This window comes from Aspergillus lentulus (genome assembly GCF_001445615.1).
Source record: "Aspergillus lentulus DNA, contig: Alt17, strain: IFM 54703, whole genome shotgun sequence".
In the NCBI taxonomy this organism is placed as follows: Eukaryota; Fungi; Ascomycota; class Eurotiomycetes; order Eurotiales; family Aspergillaceae; genus Aspergillus; species Aspergillus lentulus.
The window spans coordinates 1,109,665-1,124,738 of record NW_028322112.1 but is presented as its reverse complement, the minus strand read 5'-3'; positions in this window follow the sequence as shown (position 1 = coordinate 1,124,738).

The following is a 15,074-nucleotide window of genomic DNA, read 5'->3' as shown; positions in this document are numbered from 1 at the left end:
GAAAATATATACATACCTAGGTTAAATAATCTATATATACTGTAGCAGTAGAGTTACATTCAGTCCAAGTTCAGGTGAGTTCAAAACCAGTTGGAACTGAACCACTGTGAATGGGATTTTGAGTCTAAATCTTATAAATCAGAACTAACCCTGATCTGTTCTGATTTAGTTCAAGTTTTACTATAAAATCTGCCACTAGGCCTAGCTAGGCCTAAACTAACTAACTATGGTTAGATTTAGTTTAATTTTAGGTGAGTTAAACTGCTATCATTCAGTGAACTTTTGCTATTTTAAAATTTTAGATAATTATTAACTACCAATCTACCATACTATCTACCATACTACTACTATACCTATAGAAAATTAATATTTTTATATAAAATAAATAGTATTTATTATTATAATAATCTATATCTAAAATATTAATTTAATATCTATGGGTTTAAATAGAGAGTGGTTAAAATTATTATTAAACTATAGTAATTATTAAAGGTTAATATATATATTTATATAAATCACTACTACTTTTATACTAACCTATAATAGAAATAATTATTCCCTTATATCTTAGCAACCACTAAATATATTAAATTAATATTTATATATTTAGATAGCCTAGATCTAGGGGCTAGGGCTATCTAGTGATATTAAAATTATTAGATATATCCTAGAAATTAGTGATTTCTATCTAAAATAGTGAGGGTTAGTTAGTGAAATCTGATAAAACATTAAAAATCAAAACTAATAGTTTTAACCAAACTTAAATTAGCTCTAACCTAGGGAAACTAAAACCAGTGGAATTCTATAGGCTTAGAACTGAACCCTTACTACTGCAAGTTTGGTAAGGGTTAGATTTAATTTTAGTGGTTTGGTGATGCAACTCTATGTAGCAGGCAGGTGTCACACCCTGGTATCCATCTCTGCTGTTCTCTGCTAGTTAACTACTTTAGGAATAGGATGATATAGTCCTAGACTATACTAGATACTTACCTAGGGTCTATTAAGTAGGTAGCCTTAGTAATATAATAATATAATAATCTAAGTAGGATTAAGGATAGTCTAAAGATAATATAAAAATAAGTATAGTAAAGATAGAAGCAAGGCCTATTAAGTATAAATATATAAATAAGAGAGTAACTAATAAATTAGATTAGTAACTTATACTTAAGTAAGATATTATTATTAAATATAAGGAACTAAACTAAGAGTACTAGATATAATATAAATAAGTATTTTTATATATCTAGAGTTCCTCTAAGAATAGTTATAATAGATAGTATAGTAGTATACTAGTAAATAGATTTATAATTAGTATATATTTAATATAATATATCTATATACTAGGTTATATATTACTTCTATAAGTATAATACTTTAGTAAATAACTACTAAATTATATTTCTATAGAAACCTATCTAGATTAAGTATTCCTCTAGATTATACTATAATTACTCTAGGATTAACTAGTGATTATTAATCCCTAGGTTTCTGCCTATTATATCTGCCTTATGCTAGTACAGCTATATTAGTACTATAATATTACCTCCCCCTCTCCTAGTGTTTTGTCCCTGAAACTTTGATTTAAAAGGCAGTGCTTTCCTAGGTAGGTATATTTTTATTTCCTTAACTATACTTACTCATTATACCTAAGTATTATACTAACACTATCCTTAAAGGTGTTTAATTTATTACACCCTGGTATCTATCTCTGCTATTCTCTGCTAGTTAACTACTTTAGGAATAGGATAATATAGTCCTAGACTATACTAGATACTTACTTAGGATCTACTAAGTAGGTAGCCTTAGTAATATAATAATATAATAATTTAAGCAGGATTAAGGATAGTCTAAAGATAATATAAGAATAAGTATAGTAGAGATAGAAGTAAGGCCTAATTAAGTATATATACTTAATAGTAAGAGAGTAACTAATAAATTAGACTAGTAACTTATACTTAAGTAAGATATTATTATTAAATATAAGAAACTAAACTAAGAGTGCTAGATATAATATAAATAAGTATCCTTATATATCTAGAGTTCCTCTAAGAGTAGTTATAATAGATAATATAATAGTATACTAGTAGATAGATTTATAATTAGTATATATTTAATATAGTATACCTATATACTAGGTTATATATTACTTCTATAAGTATAATACTTTAGTAAGTAACTACTAAATTATTTTTTTATAGAAATCTATCTAGATTAAGTATTCCTCTAGATTACACCCTAATTACTTTAGGATTAACTAGTAATTATTAATCCTCATATTTCTGCCTATTATATCTATCTTATACTAGTATAGCTATATCAGTGCCATAACAGCATGGCCTACTGAGTGCTTATACTTACTAAGCCCTTATAATCTGCCTTAGGTACTAATAAACTCCTATCTAGTTAGGATAGTAGTAGTTATAGGGTAGTAATACAGTGACATCCCTTTTATTCTAATAATAATACTAAACCTATTTAGGTAGTCTAGGTCTATAAAACCAGATTTTCTGTAGTAGTCTCCAGGGTAGCTCTATATATAGGTTAAGTAATAAGTAGTACTAATATAAAATAACTTAAGTAAATTATACTTAATCTTTTATTAACTCTTACCTATAGTAATAAAATACTACTACTAAGAATTATTAAGGGGGGCAGAGGGAGAATATTAGACATAATAGAAGGCTTACTATAGTAGTAATATTATTAAGGAAGAGGGTAGTAGGGGTATTTAAAAAGCAGTAAAATAGTAGGCTTACTATAGTTATATTATATCTCTCTATTTCTTAATAGCAGTCTCTGATTAGTTAAAATCTTGTATAATTATAATATATAATTAGAAGGATCTAAATATCCAAATCCTATTATTAAATTTATATAGTAAATTTAATTATTTTCATCCTCTACTATACTATAGAAAATCTAATTTCATAGACCCAGACTACTTAAATAGGTTTAGTAGGTATTACTAGAATAAAGGGGGTGTTGCTATATTATTACCCTAGTTATAAAATCTTATTATAATTAATATACTACTTACCCTTATTATATAATCTTAGCTACTATTTATAGACATCTTTTTATATTTAGCTGCTATAGCCTTAATTAGAATTCTTTAATAATTTATTACTATCTAAATTAAGATTATAGATTTATAAGGCTCTTAGCCTATAATATTAGAAATTAGTTAAATTACTTACTACTAGATAGTTAGATAAGGCTAGTAAGAGATAGCTAGATAAGCTAGATGAACTAGGTGAAATAGCTAAAGTAAATAATATAGATAGTATAAGCTATAATAATATATTATTAGAGATATTAATATCACTAGAAAGACCTAGTAAAGAATAACTATTATAATAAATCCTATAATCTAAATAATCTAGTAGTTATAGAGTATTATTAATTAAATAACCTAACTTAAAGAGTAATAAATAATTACTACTATTATAGTAGTAATATTTATCTTTTTAGATAATTTTTTTAGATTTATCCTAACTACTACCTCTATAAAGAATATAAGAAAGAGATTAAAACCTGTTCTACCTAATATAGAGATATATAATAATAATATTAAGATTATATACTAGATCTTCTTATTAGGCACCTGTGCTAGGCTATATAGTATCTAACTAAGGCAAAAGACCTACTATAATTAACCCCTTAGTTAATCATACCTAGCCTCTATATATATAGTACTAATCTTAGTTACTAACACTTCTACTCTAAGTTATAAATAAAATTATTATTTAATTAAGCTATAATTAGCTTATATTATAAATATCTATAATATATTAGGATAATGTTTATTATAATAGGAGTAGAGCCTTTAAATTATATAAGGGTAGGGGATAGGTATATAGCTGCCCTATATATATTCTATTAATATTAAAGGGTTCTAGCCTCCCTTTATAATTCTACCTAAGCTATTAAGGAATATAATAATCTAAATAACTATATATATAATAATAATAGTTATTAGATATTACTATATACTTATAGATTATACTAAACCTCTAATATAGTAGATAATATTATATCCTTCCCTACTTAGACTAAACTTAGTCTATAAAGTTCTTAATTATTAATAGAAGTTATAAATCTAAGTATCTATTATTATAGTAATAGGGTTATATTATAGGGGTTAACTATTACTAAGAGATATTAGTAACTAGATATAGTATTTAAATATCTTTATTTTTTTTATTAATATCTATAGAATTAACTAATCATTTTTTATAAACCTACTTTAGAATAATCTTAATAATAACTTAGTATATTTTTTATAAGTAAAAAATATAATTAGATTAATTTAGTAGTAGTAATAAGTAAGTTACCTAAGTAATTAGTTATCTTAATTAGTAAATAAAGAACTATAATAAATATTACTCTATATATATAGTAATAAATAAATAAAATTAATAAAGATAGAATTAATTAATAATTATAAATAAATAAGTAAATATTTACTACTAGTATATATAGCCTAAGTATAAATACTCTAAACTTTTTATACTTTATTATATATAATACTTTATAACTTATACCTTAATATCTTATCCCCTAGCTAAGCTTCTCTTTATATAGATTAATAGCCTTCTCTTATCTTTTTTAGATATAGATTATATTAGTATTCTTTATACTTTAGCTTATATCTATCTAATTTAATTATTTAATTATATTAATCTTCTCTTAATTACTATAGTTAATATTCTAGATAGAGCTAGGGCTATTTATATTACTAAGCTTAAAATTAGATATTTATTAATATATACCTAGTAATCCTATACCTTATTATTAGATTCTATTTATCTTCTTAATTAATCTATCTAAAATAATAAAAAGATTTAAAAAAATATAAAATCTTTCTCTAATTATAATATTATTCTATTTTAAATTTAGAGTAAAATTACTTTCCTCTATATATAATATTTAGAAGATATAATAATATTTTAGTAGTATATTTTAGTACTAGTTTTAGGATAATAATAAGAAGCTTTAAATATCATATATTAGTATCTATAGTAATTATATTTAGTATAGAAAAGATATTCTATATAGCTTTTATATAGATAAGTTAGTATTATAAGATAGCTAGTTTAATATATATTATCTCTTTCTATAATTTTTTTCTAAACTTTATTAATTGATATAATCTAATCTTATAGTATAATAATTTTATAATAATTAATAATAATAATCTTATTTATAATTAGTCCTTTTTTATTAAATAAGAATAGCTAGTAGTATCTTTCTCTAAGATTTCTATAAAAAAGTCTATTTTAGTAAAAGAGAGTATTTATTTTATTATTTTATCTTTTTTAGTTAATAATAAAGCTATAATACTAGCTTTAAATACTAATTTAAAATACTATATTTATATTAGTTATAAAAATACTACTAATAAGACTACTATTTTTTATTTTAACTAGCTATTATATATATTATATTATAGTTTAAAAGGCTCTAGCTAGATAGATAATTTATAATTTATTTATTCTTACTAACTAGATTCTAGGGTAAATCTCTCTTTCTAATCTTTTTATTTCTTATATCTCTCTTAAAAAAAAGTAATAAAGATTTAATTCTTTAAGACTCCCTCTAGTAGTATATTAATTATTTCTTACTATTTTATCTAAACTAAGAAATAAATATTATCTAGAGTAATCTAAGACCTCTCTAACTCCTTTTATAAAGAGAAAAAAAGAGAAATCTCCTGAATAAAAAAATACTTTTATAATCTATTCCTTTTAATACTTATAAGAAGCTTAATAATCTTTTATAGATTTACTAAGATCTTTCTAACTTTAGAAAGATTATTACTAAATAGATTATTATTCTTAAGGCTAAGATAAAGGCTATAAAAAAAAAAAGAATCTTTTATAATATATTTGTAGAATAAGATAGCCCTTAAGATAGAGAAATAGGATATTAATAATAATCTTATAGATATCCAAGATAGAGATAAAGGCTAAGATAGTTAAGTATAGTTTTTATTAAAAAAGTTAATAAAGTTAAAAAAGTCTTTTTAGTTAAATTAATTTTATAAATCTTAGAGTTTAAGATAAATAAGGCTCTTTTAATTAAAGTTAGTTATAATTTTTCTTTTATATTTAGCTATCTTTAAGTAATTAGCTTTTAGTTAAATAGATATTTTATTTCTCTTTTTAATATTCTTATAATACTAAATAACTTATCTTTTTTAAATTACTCTTACTAGGCTAGAATTACTACTATAAATAATTTATTAAGTTTAATTATCTCTTAATAAATTATAAAATATTTCTTTATTTAACTTATTATCTAAAGAAGTTAAGTTAATTTTACTCTAATTATTTACTAGTATTAACTTTTTTAAAGAATATATAGATTAGCTAGTTTTTATTAGTATATTACTAATATACTCTTAAAATCTTTTTTATTAAGTATATTATTTTATTATAATACACTCCTCTAACTATTTTAAATATATTTTTAAATATTTAGTAGATTCCTAATCTCTTTAAGTTATTTTTAAAAGTTTATTATATAAGAATAAGAGGTTATTAATCTTCTTAAGTACTTTATATACTTTAATAAGTATATAGATTAATAATCCTACTTTTTATAATTATTATATTAGTATAGTTAATATCTATAGTTTCCTAGATTTTTCTTAATATTAACTTTTACTAATTATTAGCTATTTATAAGATTCTTTATAATATATCTATTAGATTTAGTAATAGTATAAGTACTAAGTAGATATAATTAAATAATTTAATATAGTTTAAACTATTTACTTTAGAACTTCTAAGGGGATTTATTATAAATAAAAACCTATTAATTATATTTAAATTATAATTCTTATATATTACTATCCTAAATTAACTTTTATTTAATTATATATATTAATAACTTCTTATTAGCTAGGGACTATATATACTTAATATATTATAATTAAGTTTTAATTTATTTAATAGTTAATTAGTCCATAAATAACCAGGTAATAATAAATATATATTATAGAGAATATAGATTAGTAATAGTTTTATTTAGATATAAATAAATATTTATTCTAGAGATATATTAATTTATTTATAAAATATTTTATTAATATTTTTTTAAGTAAGCTATTTATATTCTTATTTCTATAATTAGTTCTAGGATAATTAAGAGTTATTATATAATATTTTACTTTAAGAATCTTAATATATACCTCTATAACTTAAGATAGAAGGTTTATACTATTATCTAAGAATAGTTCTTTAAATACTTTATAGTTAATAAAGATCTCTTTATAGAAGAAATAAGATAATATTTTATCTTTTATATTAGATATTACTTTTACTATAATCTAACTAGTAATATAATTAACTATAGTAATCATCTCTAATTATTATTAGGGTTATTAGTAAATATCTAATAAGATTTAAATAATTAAACACCTTTCTTTACTAAGTATTATATAGCTTTATATTTAAGATTTAGTCTTAAAGACTTTATAATCTAGTAATTTAGATAACTTCTAGTAATCTCTTAGATTTACCCTTAAATTATTAGCTACTAGATATAGATATAAATAACTCTAAGTAAGATAGAATAAGCTAGATAGCTAAACTAGTTATATAGCTAGGATATAAAATTTACTTAAAAAGAAATTTTAAGATATAGTATTTTTATATTTTTATTAATATAGTATAATTAATTAGTAGTTTGATAATTAATATACCCTATTTTTAATTAAAGTTTAGTATTAATATTTAAATCTTTATTTTAATATTATTAGAAATATTTAGATTATCATCTTTTAAAAATAATATTATTACTAAATACTATTAATATTTAGATAAATTTAATAAGCTATAAAGATATTATTTATTATTTATTTACTATAACTATATTATAAATAAACTAAGAGTAGATATTTATACTATATTTACTAGATCTTCTTTAATAAAATTAGGTTAATAACTAAGTATATTAGAGATAACTACTCTAGTTTCCTTATAATATTATACAACTAGATTATATATTTAAAATTCTTTAATCTAATATATAAGATATTTTAAGTATATCTTTATATTAGTTAGGTATTAGAGACTTTTATAATCTATTATAAGTATAATAGATTTATTATTATTAATATAATAATCTTATTATTATAATACTGCCTTAATTATAAGAAGTTCTTATATATAAGATACTTTTTTTAATATTATTAAGCTTTTATTTATTAAATATTATAGAATACTACTATCTCTTTTTATTTTATTATAATAATATTATATTAAGTACTTATTTAGAGGTATTAGTCTTAATTTAATATAATAATTTAAGATTAGTAATCTTTAAAATAGATATATAAACTATAGTAGTCTTTAATATAATAAATACTTATCAATATTAAGTATTTTAAACTATAGGTTAAAACTTCTTATAAAATAAAGTATCTAATTCTCTTAGAAATTTATAAAGAGAAGCTATAATCCTTATAAATTCTTATATAAATTAATAATAGTATAGCTAGTCCTAATAATTATTATACTTTATAAATATTTATTAGTTTTAGCTATATCTTTATAACCTTAAGCTTTATAGGTAGTTAAATAAATCTATTATTAATAATATAATTATAAAATTTTAATTCTCTCTTAGTAAATATATATTTAGAGAGTTTTATATATAACTAATATTTTTAGAGCTAATTTAATACTTATAAATATAATCTTAGTACTCTTTATTTAAGTTTAAAAAGATTAAGATATTATTAAAATAGACTACTATAAAATTAAGATCTTATATTATATTATTTATTATTATTTAAAATATAATATATATATTATAAAGTCTAAAATATATTATTAAGAATTTAAACTTACTAAATAATATATTAAAAGTTATTTTTAGAATTAATAATTTACCTATTTATAACTACTACATCTAGAGAGGAGATTAAGGTTTAAAAAATACTTAGCTTAATCTACTATAATCTAGAAGCACCTAAATTTATAATACTAAATAGATATTTTTAATAGTTATCTTATTAAGTAGGTAATAATTAATATATATTTATTATTTCTTATTAGCCTTAGGGATAATTATAATAGGAACGCCCTAAGTACTAGCTAAAGAATAAATAACTACTTTCTTTAATAGCTCTTTAATTTATTTCTTTATCTTATAAAACTTCTTAGGTAACTATAGGTAAGAGCTTATATTTATTAAAGAGGAATCTTTAGTATTAATATAATACTATAATAACTATTCTAGAGGTATTCTAAGGTATAACTCTTCCCTAAATATATTTTTATACTAAGTAAGTAGAGAACTTAACTAGTATAGATCTATTAATATCTCTTTATTCTTTTTAAATAAATAAATAATAAATAATTAGGCTTTTTATTTTTTTAAAGTATTAATAATACTATTTAGTAGAGATAAGATTAATAAATACTTCTAAATCTAAATCTAAATTAACTTAGTAGTAGAGGTTAATTAAATAAATAATAGTAGACTTTATCTTTTATCTCTTAATATATATCTATCCTATAATCTAATTAATAATTAGATTAATATATTTTAGCTAATCTTAACTTAAGATAATATTATATTTTATTATTTTAAGAACCTATAGTATAATTATATAGTACTAATTATCTAATCTTAGTAGAATTTAAACTTAGTATAATATATATATAAATTTATTATTTAGTAATTAAATATATAATAATTTAGATATTCTCTAAAATTAAAACTATAAAGGAGATAATAAATTAGCTAAATATTTTAAAATAAATATATAACTAGAACTATAATCTAATAGTATTTAGAGAGAAGTTATTATTTAAGATACCTTAATATTACTAGGGAAATAGAGGATATCTAATCTAAGAGTATTTAAATATATATTAATATATTTATAATTATCTAGTTCTATCTTGATTATATTAAGAGTACTATTTTAGGGAGGCTAATTCTTTTTCTTATTATTATTATTAAAATTATTCTCTTCCTTTAGGGGTTTAAGATTATTAAATATCTTATAGTTCTTAATATTAGAAGTCTTTAATAATTAATTAACTAGTACTTTCTTATCTAGTAATCTTTCTTATTTTCTAATTATTTTTTATAATTAAAGTTTAATTATTTTAGTATAGTATAATCTTAAGTATTATAGCCCTTCTATTTATAATTAAAATATACTTAATTATATTAATACTAAATTTTTTATTTATATATCTCTTTTCTTAGATAGTTTAGGGATACTATAATAGTATTATAATTAATATCTATTAGATTAACTTAGTAATTATTAACTTTACTAAATAATTAAAGCTATATCTAAGTATATAAAATAACCTCTTATTTATACTTAGTAAAATAATAAACTATATTATTAAAAGAAGTTAGTTTATTATAACCTTCTATCTAATAAATATATAGAACTAATTTTAAGTTAATAGTAAACTTCTAAATTAATATATTATTAGGAATTCTAGACTTAATATATTTAATAATTTTAATAAGAGAAGTAGTATATAATTATACTATATATTTTTTATAAATATACTTTTTATATTTTTCTTAATATATATTCTCCCCTCCAATCATACTAAATTTATCTTAAATCTATTATTTAAAAGTATTTAAAATAGTAATAGTAGCTATTAGATTATATTTAATCTTTTATTTATAAGTATTTTATTACTTCTTAGCTTAACCTATAAAATAATACTTAATTATAATAATCTTTTTAAGTTTAGTAGTGATTTTTAAAGTAAGGTTTTATTTATTGTAAAAGTATTTCTTAATTCTCTTAGGCTATTTTATTATAGTATTCTTATTATATTTACTATTATATATACATATAGACTTAAGATTAATATAGTTTAAAAACTTTAATAAAAACTTAAGAGAGGGTAAAAGAATTAAAAGTAATAGATATAGCTTCTATACCCTCTTCTAGCTAAGTATAATCTTAATAATTATATATAGTCTAGAGATACTTAATTATTTAGTTATATAACTAGTTTATTCTACTCTAGATATTCTTATTAGTTATACCCTAAATAGCTATTATAAATAATTCTTAAAATTAAGTATAATTTACTTTAAAACTATTACTACTAGTAGTAGACTAGGTTTAAGGGGTCTCTATACTAGAAGATATAGATTTAGTATTATTTATTTTATTAATTAAAGCAGGATAATTAAATTAGGATTATAATTTCTAAATTATACTTATTAATATTACTTTAGAACTATTAAACTAAATTTAATAAAATAAACTTTATATCTTTTATGAAGATTATAATATTAAATATATCTTTATTATTTTTTAGAAGACTTAGGGTAGTTAATAATATCTACTATTATAATATTATATTAGGGGAAGAGCTAAAAGATATTCTATAATAAAACCCTTACTATCTTTAGTATCTAAATTAATCTAAGGAGGTTAAAATAGTTAATCTAATATATATATACTAGCTTAAGAATAATAGGAATAAAATATTATTATTAATATTAAATAATTAGTAATATTCCTAGATAATATTATAACTATATATCATAGTAAGACTATAATCTAGATTAAATCCTTTAATAAACTTTTTAAACCTTCTTGGTATTAGGTATTAAGTAATTACTTAATCTAGATATACTACTAGATTGGATAATATTTATTATAATAGGAGCAGAGCCTTTAAATTATATTAGGGTAGGGGGTAGGCCTGCAGCCACCCTATATTATTCTTATTAATATTAAAGGGTTCTAGCCCCCTTTTATAATTCTATCTAAACTATTAAGAAATATAATAATCTAAATAACTATATATATAATAATAATAATTGTTAGATATTACTATATACTCATAGATTATACTAAACCTCTAATATAGTAGTTGATATCACATAGGTATAGTAATACTATATTAATTTATATTACCTATTAGACTTTAGACTATTTCAGATCCTTAGTATAACTATCCCTTAGTTTATTCTTCTATTTATTAGATATTTTAGTAATAATAACTCTAGCTATATATACTATAGGTATAATACGCTAGAGATAGGTATTAAGGTACTATACTATTTCTAGTAAGTCTTCTAGTTAATCTTTTATATAGCTAGGCAGTCTTAATAGTATATCTAGTATAAGATATATATATATAGGCTTATATTATAGTTCTATATTAAACATCTATATATACTAGCTTGCTTATACTAGGTGCAGATTTAACTTATAATATTAGTAGTTATAGTTAGTAATATCTACTTTATAATTATACTATAGCTGTGTGGTCTATATATATAATAACTATTTTTATATATAACTAGATAATATAGTATAATTTATAGATTCTCTATATAACTCCTGTAATTTACCTCTAGCTAGGCTAAGATTAGTTAGGAAAATCTTCCTATCCTATAATAGTTATACCTTAGCTATATAGTAAGATATATAACTATATAATACCCTAGTTACCTCTAGGTATATATCTAGATCTACTAATAATTCTAGGAATTAAAGTTTTACTAATACTTCTAAGTACTCTTTAGGTATAGAGATACCTAGTAATATAATATTTTACCCTAAAAGCTTAATTAATAGGAAACCTATAAAGGCTTTATCTAGTTTAAGTATAATATAATATTTATAGCAGTACTAGAGTATCTAGTAAAGATATTAGATATAGTTATATAGTATAGATAACTATATAATAAAATTATTAATAAATCTATGTTAAAATTCTTATAGATCACAGAAAATATTATTAATTTATTATTATATATATATACTACTATTTTAAAAATTTATAAGGTATATCTTAAAATACTCCTACCCCCTATATAATACTACTATAATATACTTATATATAGATAGATAAATAAAAAAATTATATAATATTAATAATAGTAATATACTCTATATCTAATATAAGGGATAGTATTTCCTCCTAAGATAGAAGAAGGTAGATATCTAGTATTACCTCCTAATTAAGATCTTAGTTATCTATAATAATTTAGGATTTTAGCTTCTCTTCTCTATTTTCTATAGTGATATACTATACTATAAAGACTAGATAACTAGATAGTATATAATTAGTAAGAAAAGCTATATAGCCTATCTTATAGACGCTATTAAATACCTTAATAATAATATCCTAATCTTATTAGCTAGCTTAGTACTATTTAGAACTCTTATATAGATAGTCCTCCTATCTATCCTTTATAGGGATATATATCTATTTATCTTTAATGATATTAATAAAGTTAGTATTATTCTAGATATCCTAGAATTCTATTATAATTAAATATAATATATTAATAGTATCCTTATTACTATATATAGTAATATTATTTAGGAGCTTTATTTATCTTTATAGGTTAATATTTATAGGTATAATTTAGTAGTATTCCTTATTATTATATATAGTAATATTAGGATCTAGGTCTGTAAGCTTTATTACCTTTTACTATTTAATAACTTATAGTTAAACTATAGCTTATTATACTTCCTTAGGTTATATTTACTATATTAATTATACCTATTTTAGATAGTATCCTAATTCTTACTCTACTATTAATTATAATTAATTATTCTATTAGCTTAACTACTATAATATAAGAAAAGTTTATATCTATTATAAAGGTAAAAAATACTAGGCTATAGTACTACAGTAGTTTAAATAGGTAATCCCTCTCTATAGGTAGACCCTTAGATGCTTTCTACTAGATAGTGATATAGATTTATTAATTTAGTTAGACTATGACTCTTTTATCTAAGTATATAGATTATAATATGTTCTAGTAGTTTTACTTTAGTACTACTATACTAGGGATAATAGTATTACTATAAGATACTATTATAATTACTTAGGAGGTAAAGTTAATTAAAATAATTATAGTAGTAAATATATTAACCCTAATAAATATATTAGTCTTAAGGCCTTATATAATATATACTTTATATATAATATATATAATAACTAGTTTTTCTCTAATCCTTATAGGAAATAATGATTTAATATTAGTAAAATATATACTAGTAAATCTATTAGATATACCCTTAACTAAGATTAGTATTAGATAATCTAATATTTATATAGTAGGAATATAATATATTAAGAACTACCTATCTGTAGTAGTTATTATATATTCTATATTAAGATATACTAGAGCTACTAATTTAGATTATCCTAGGTAAGCCTATATAGTAGTATATTTCTAACTATAGAAGTTTAGGCTAGGAATATCTATACCTAGCTTAATAGTTAAGTAAATTATAGATATTATAATATCTGGATAGTAGAACTTAGCTTCTAGGGCCTTATAGCTAGGGATATATATATATAATATATTTCCTAAGGGAAAGGTAGATCTATATTTAGTATACTTAATACTAGATACTTCTAGTTCTACTATATATATTAGTTAAGTTATAGTACCCTAGTTCTATATAGGAATTATTAGTATATTACTTAATATAGTTAGGGCCTAGTCTATAGTAAAAGTCTAGGTTATTAAACTATAGTTTAGCTAGGTTATAGTCTTCTTCTACTGTATTATCTCTATTATTTATATACCTAATTCTCTAGTAATATATATAGGTAAAGTTAGATTTACTCTTTTTATCTTAGATTATTACTAAATACTATAGAATAGAGGGTATAGGAGTATTAGGTATTAAGTAGTTACTTAATCTAGATATACTACTAGGTAGGATAATATTTATTATAATAGGAGTAGAGCCTTTAAATTATATAAGGGTAGGGGGTAGGCCTGTAGTTACCCTATATATATCCTACTAATATTAAAGGGTTCTAGCCCCCTTTTATAATTCTACCTAAGCTATTAAGGAATATAATGATCTAAATGACTATATACATAATAATAATGATCATTGGATATCACCATATGCTTATAGATTATACTAAACCTCTGATGACCTTAATCAATTCTCCTTGCTTGCTCACTCACACAGCTCATCTCTCTTACTGGATTCTACCTTAATTAATTCTCCTTGCTTGCTTACTTATGTAGCTTATCTCTCTTACTAGATTCTACCTTAATTAATTCTCCTTATTTACTTA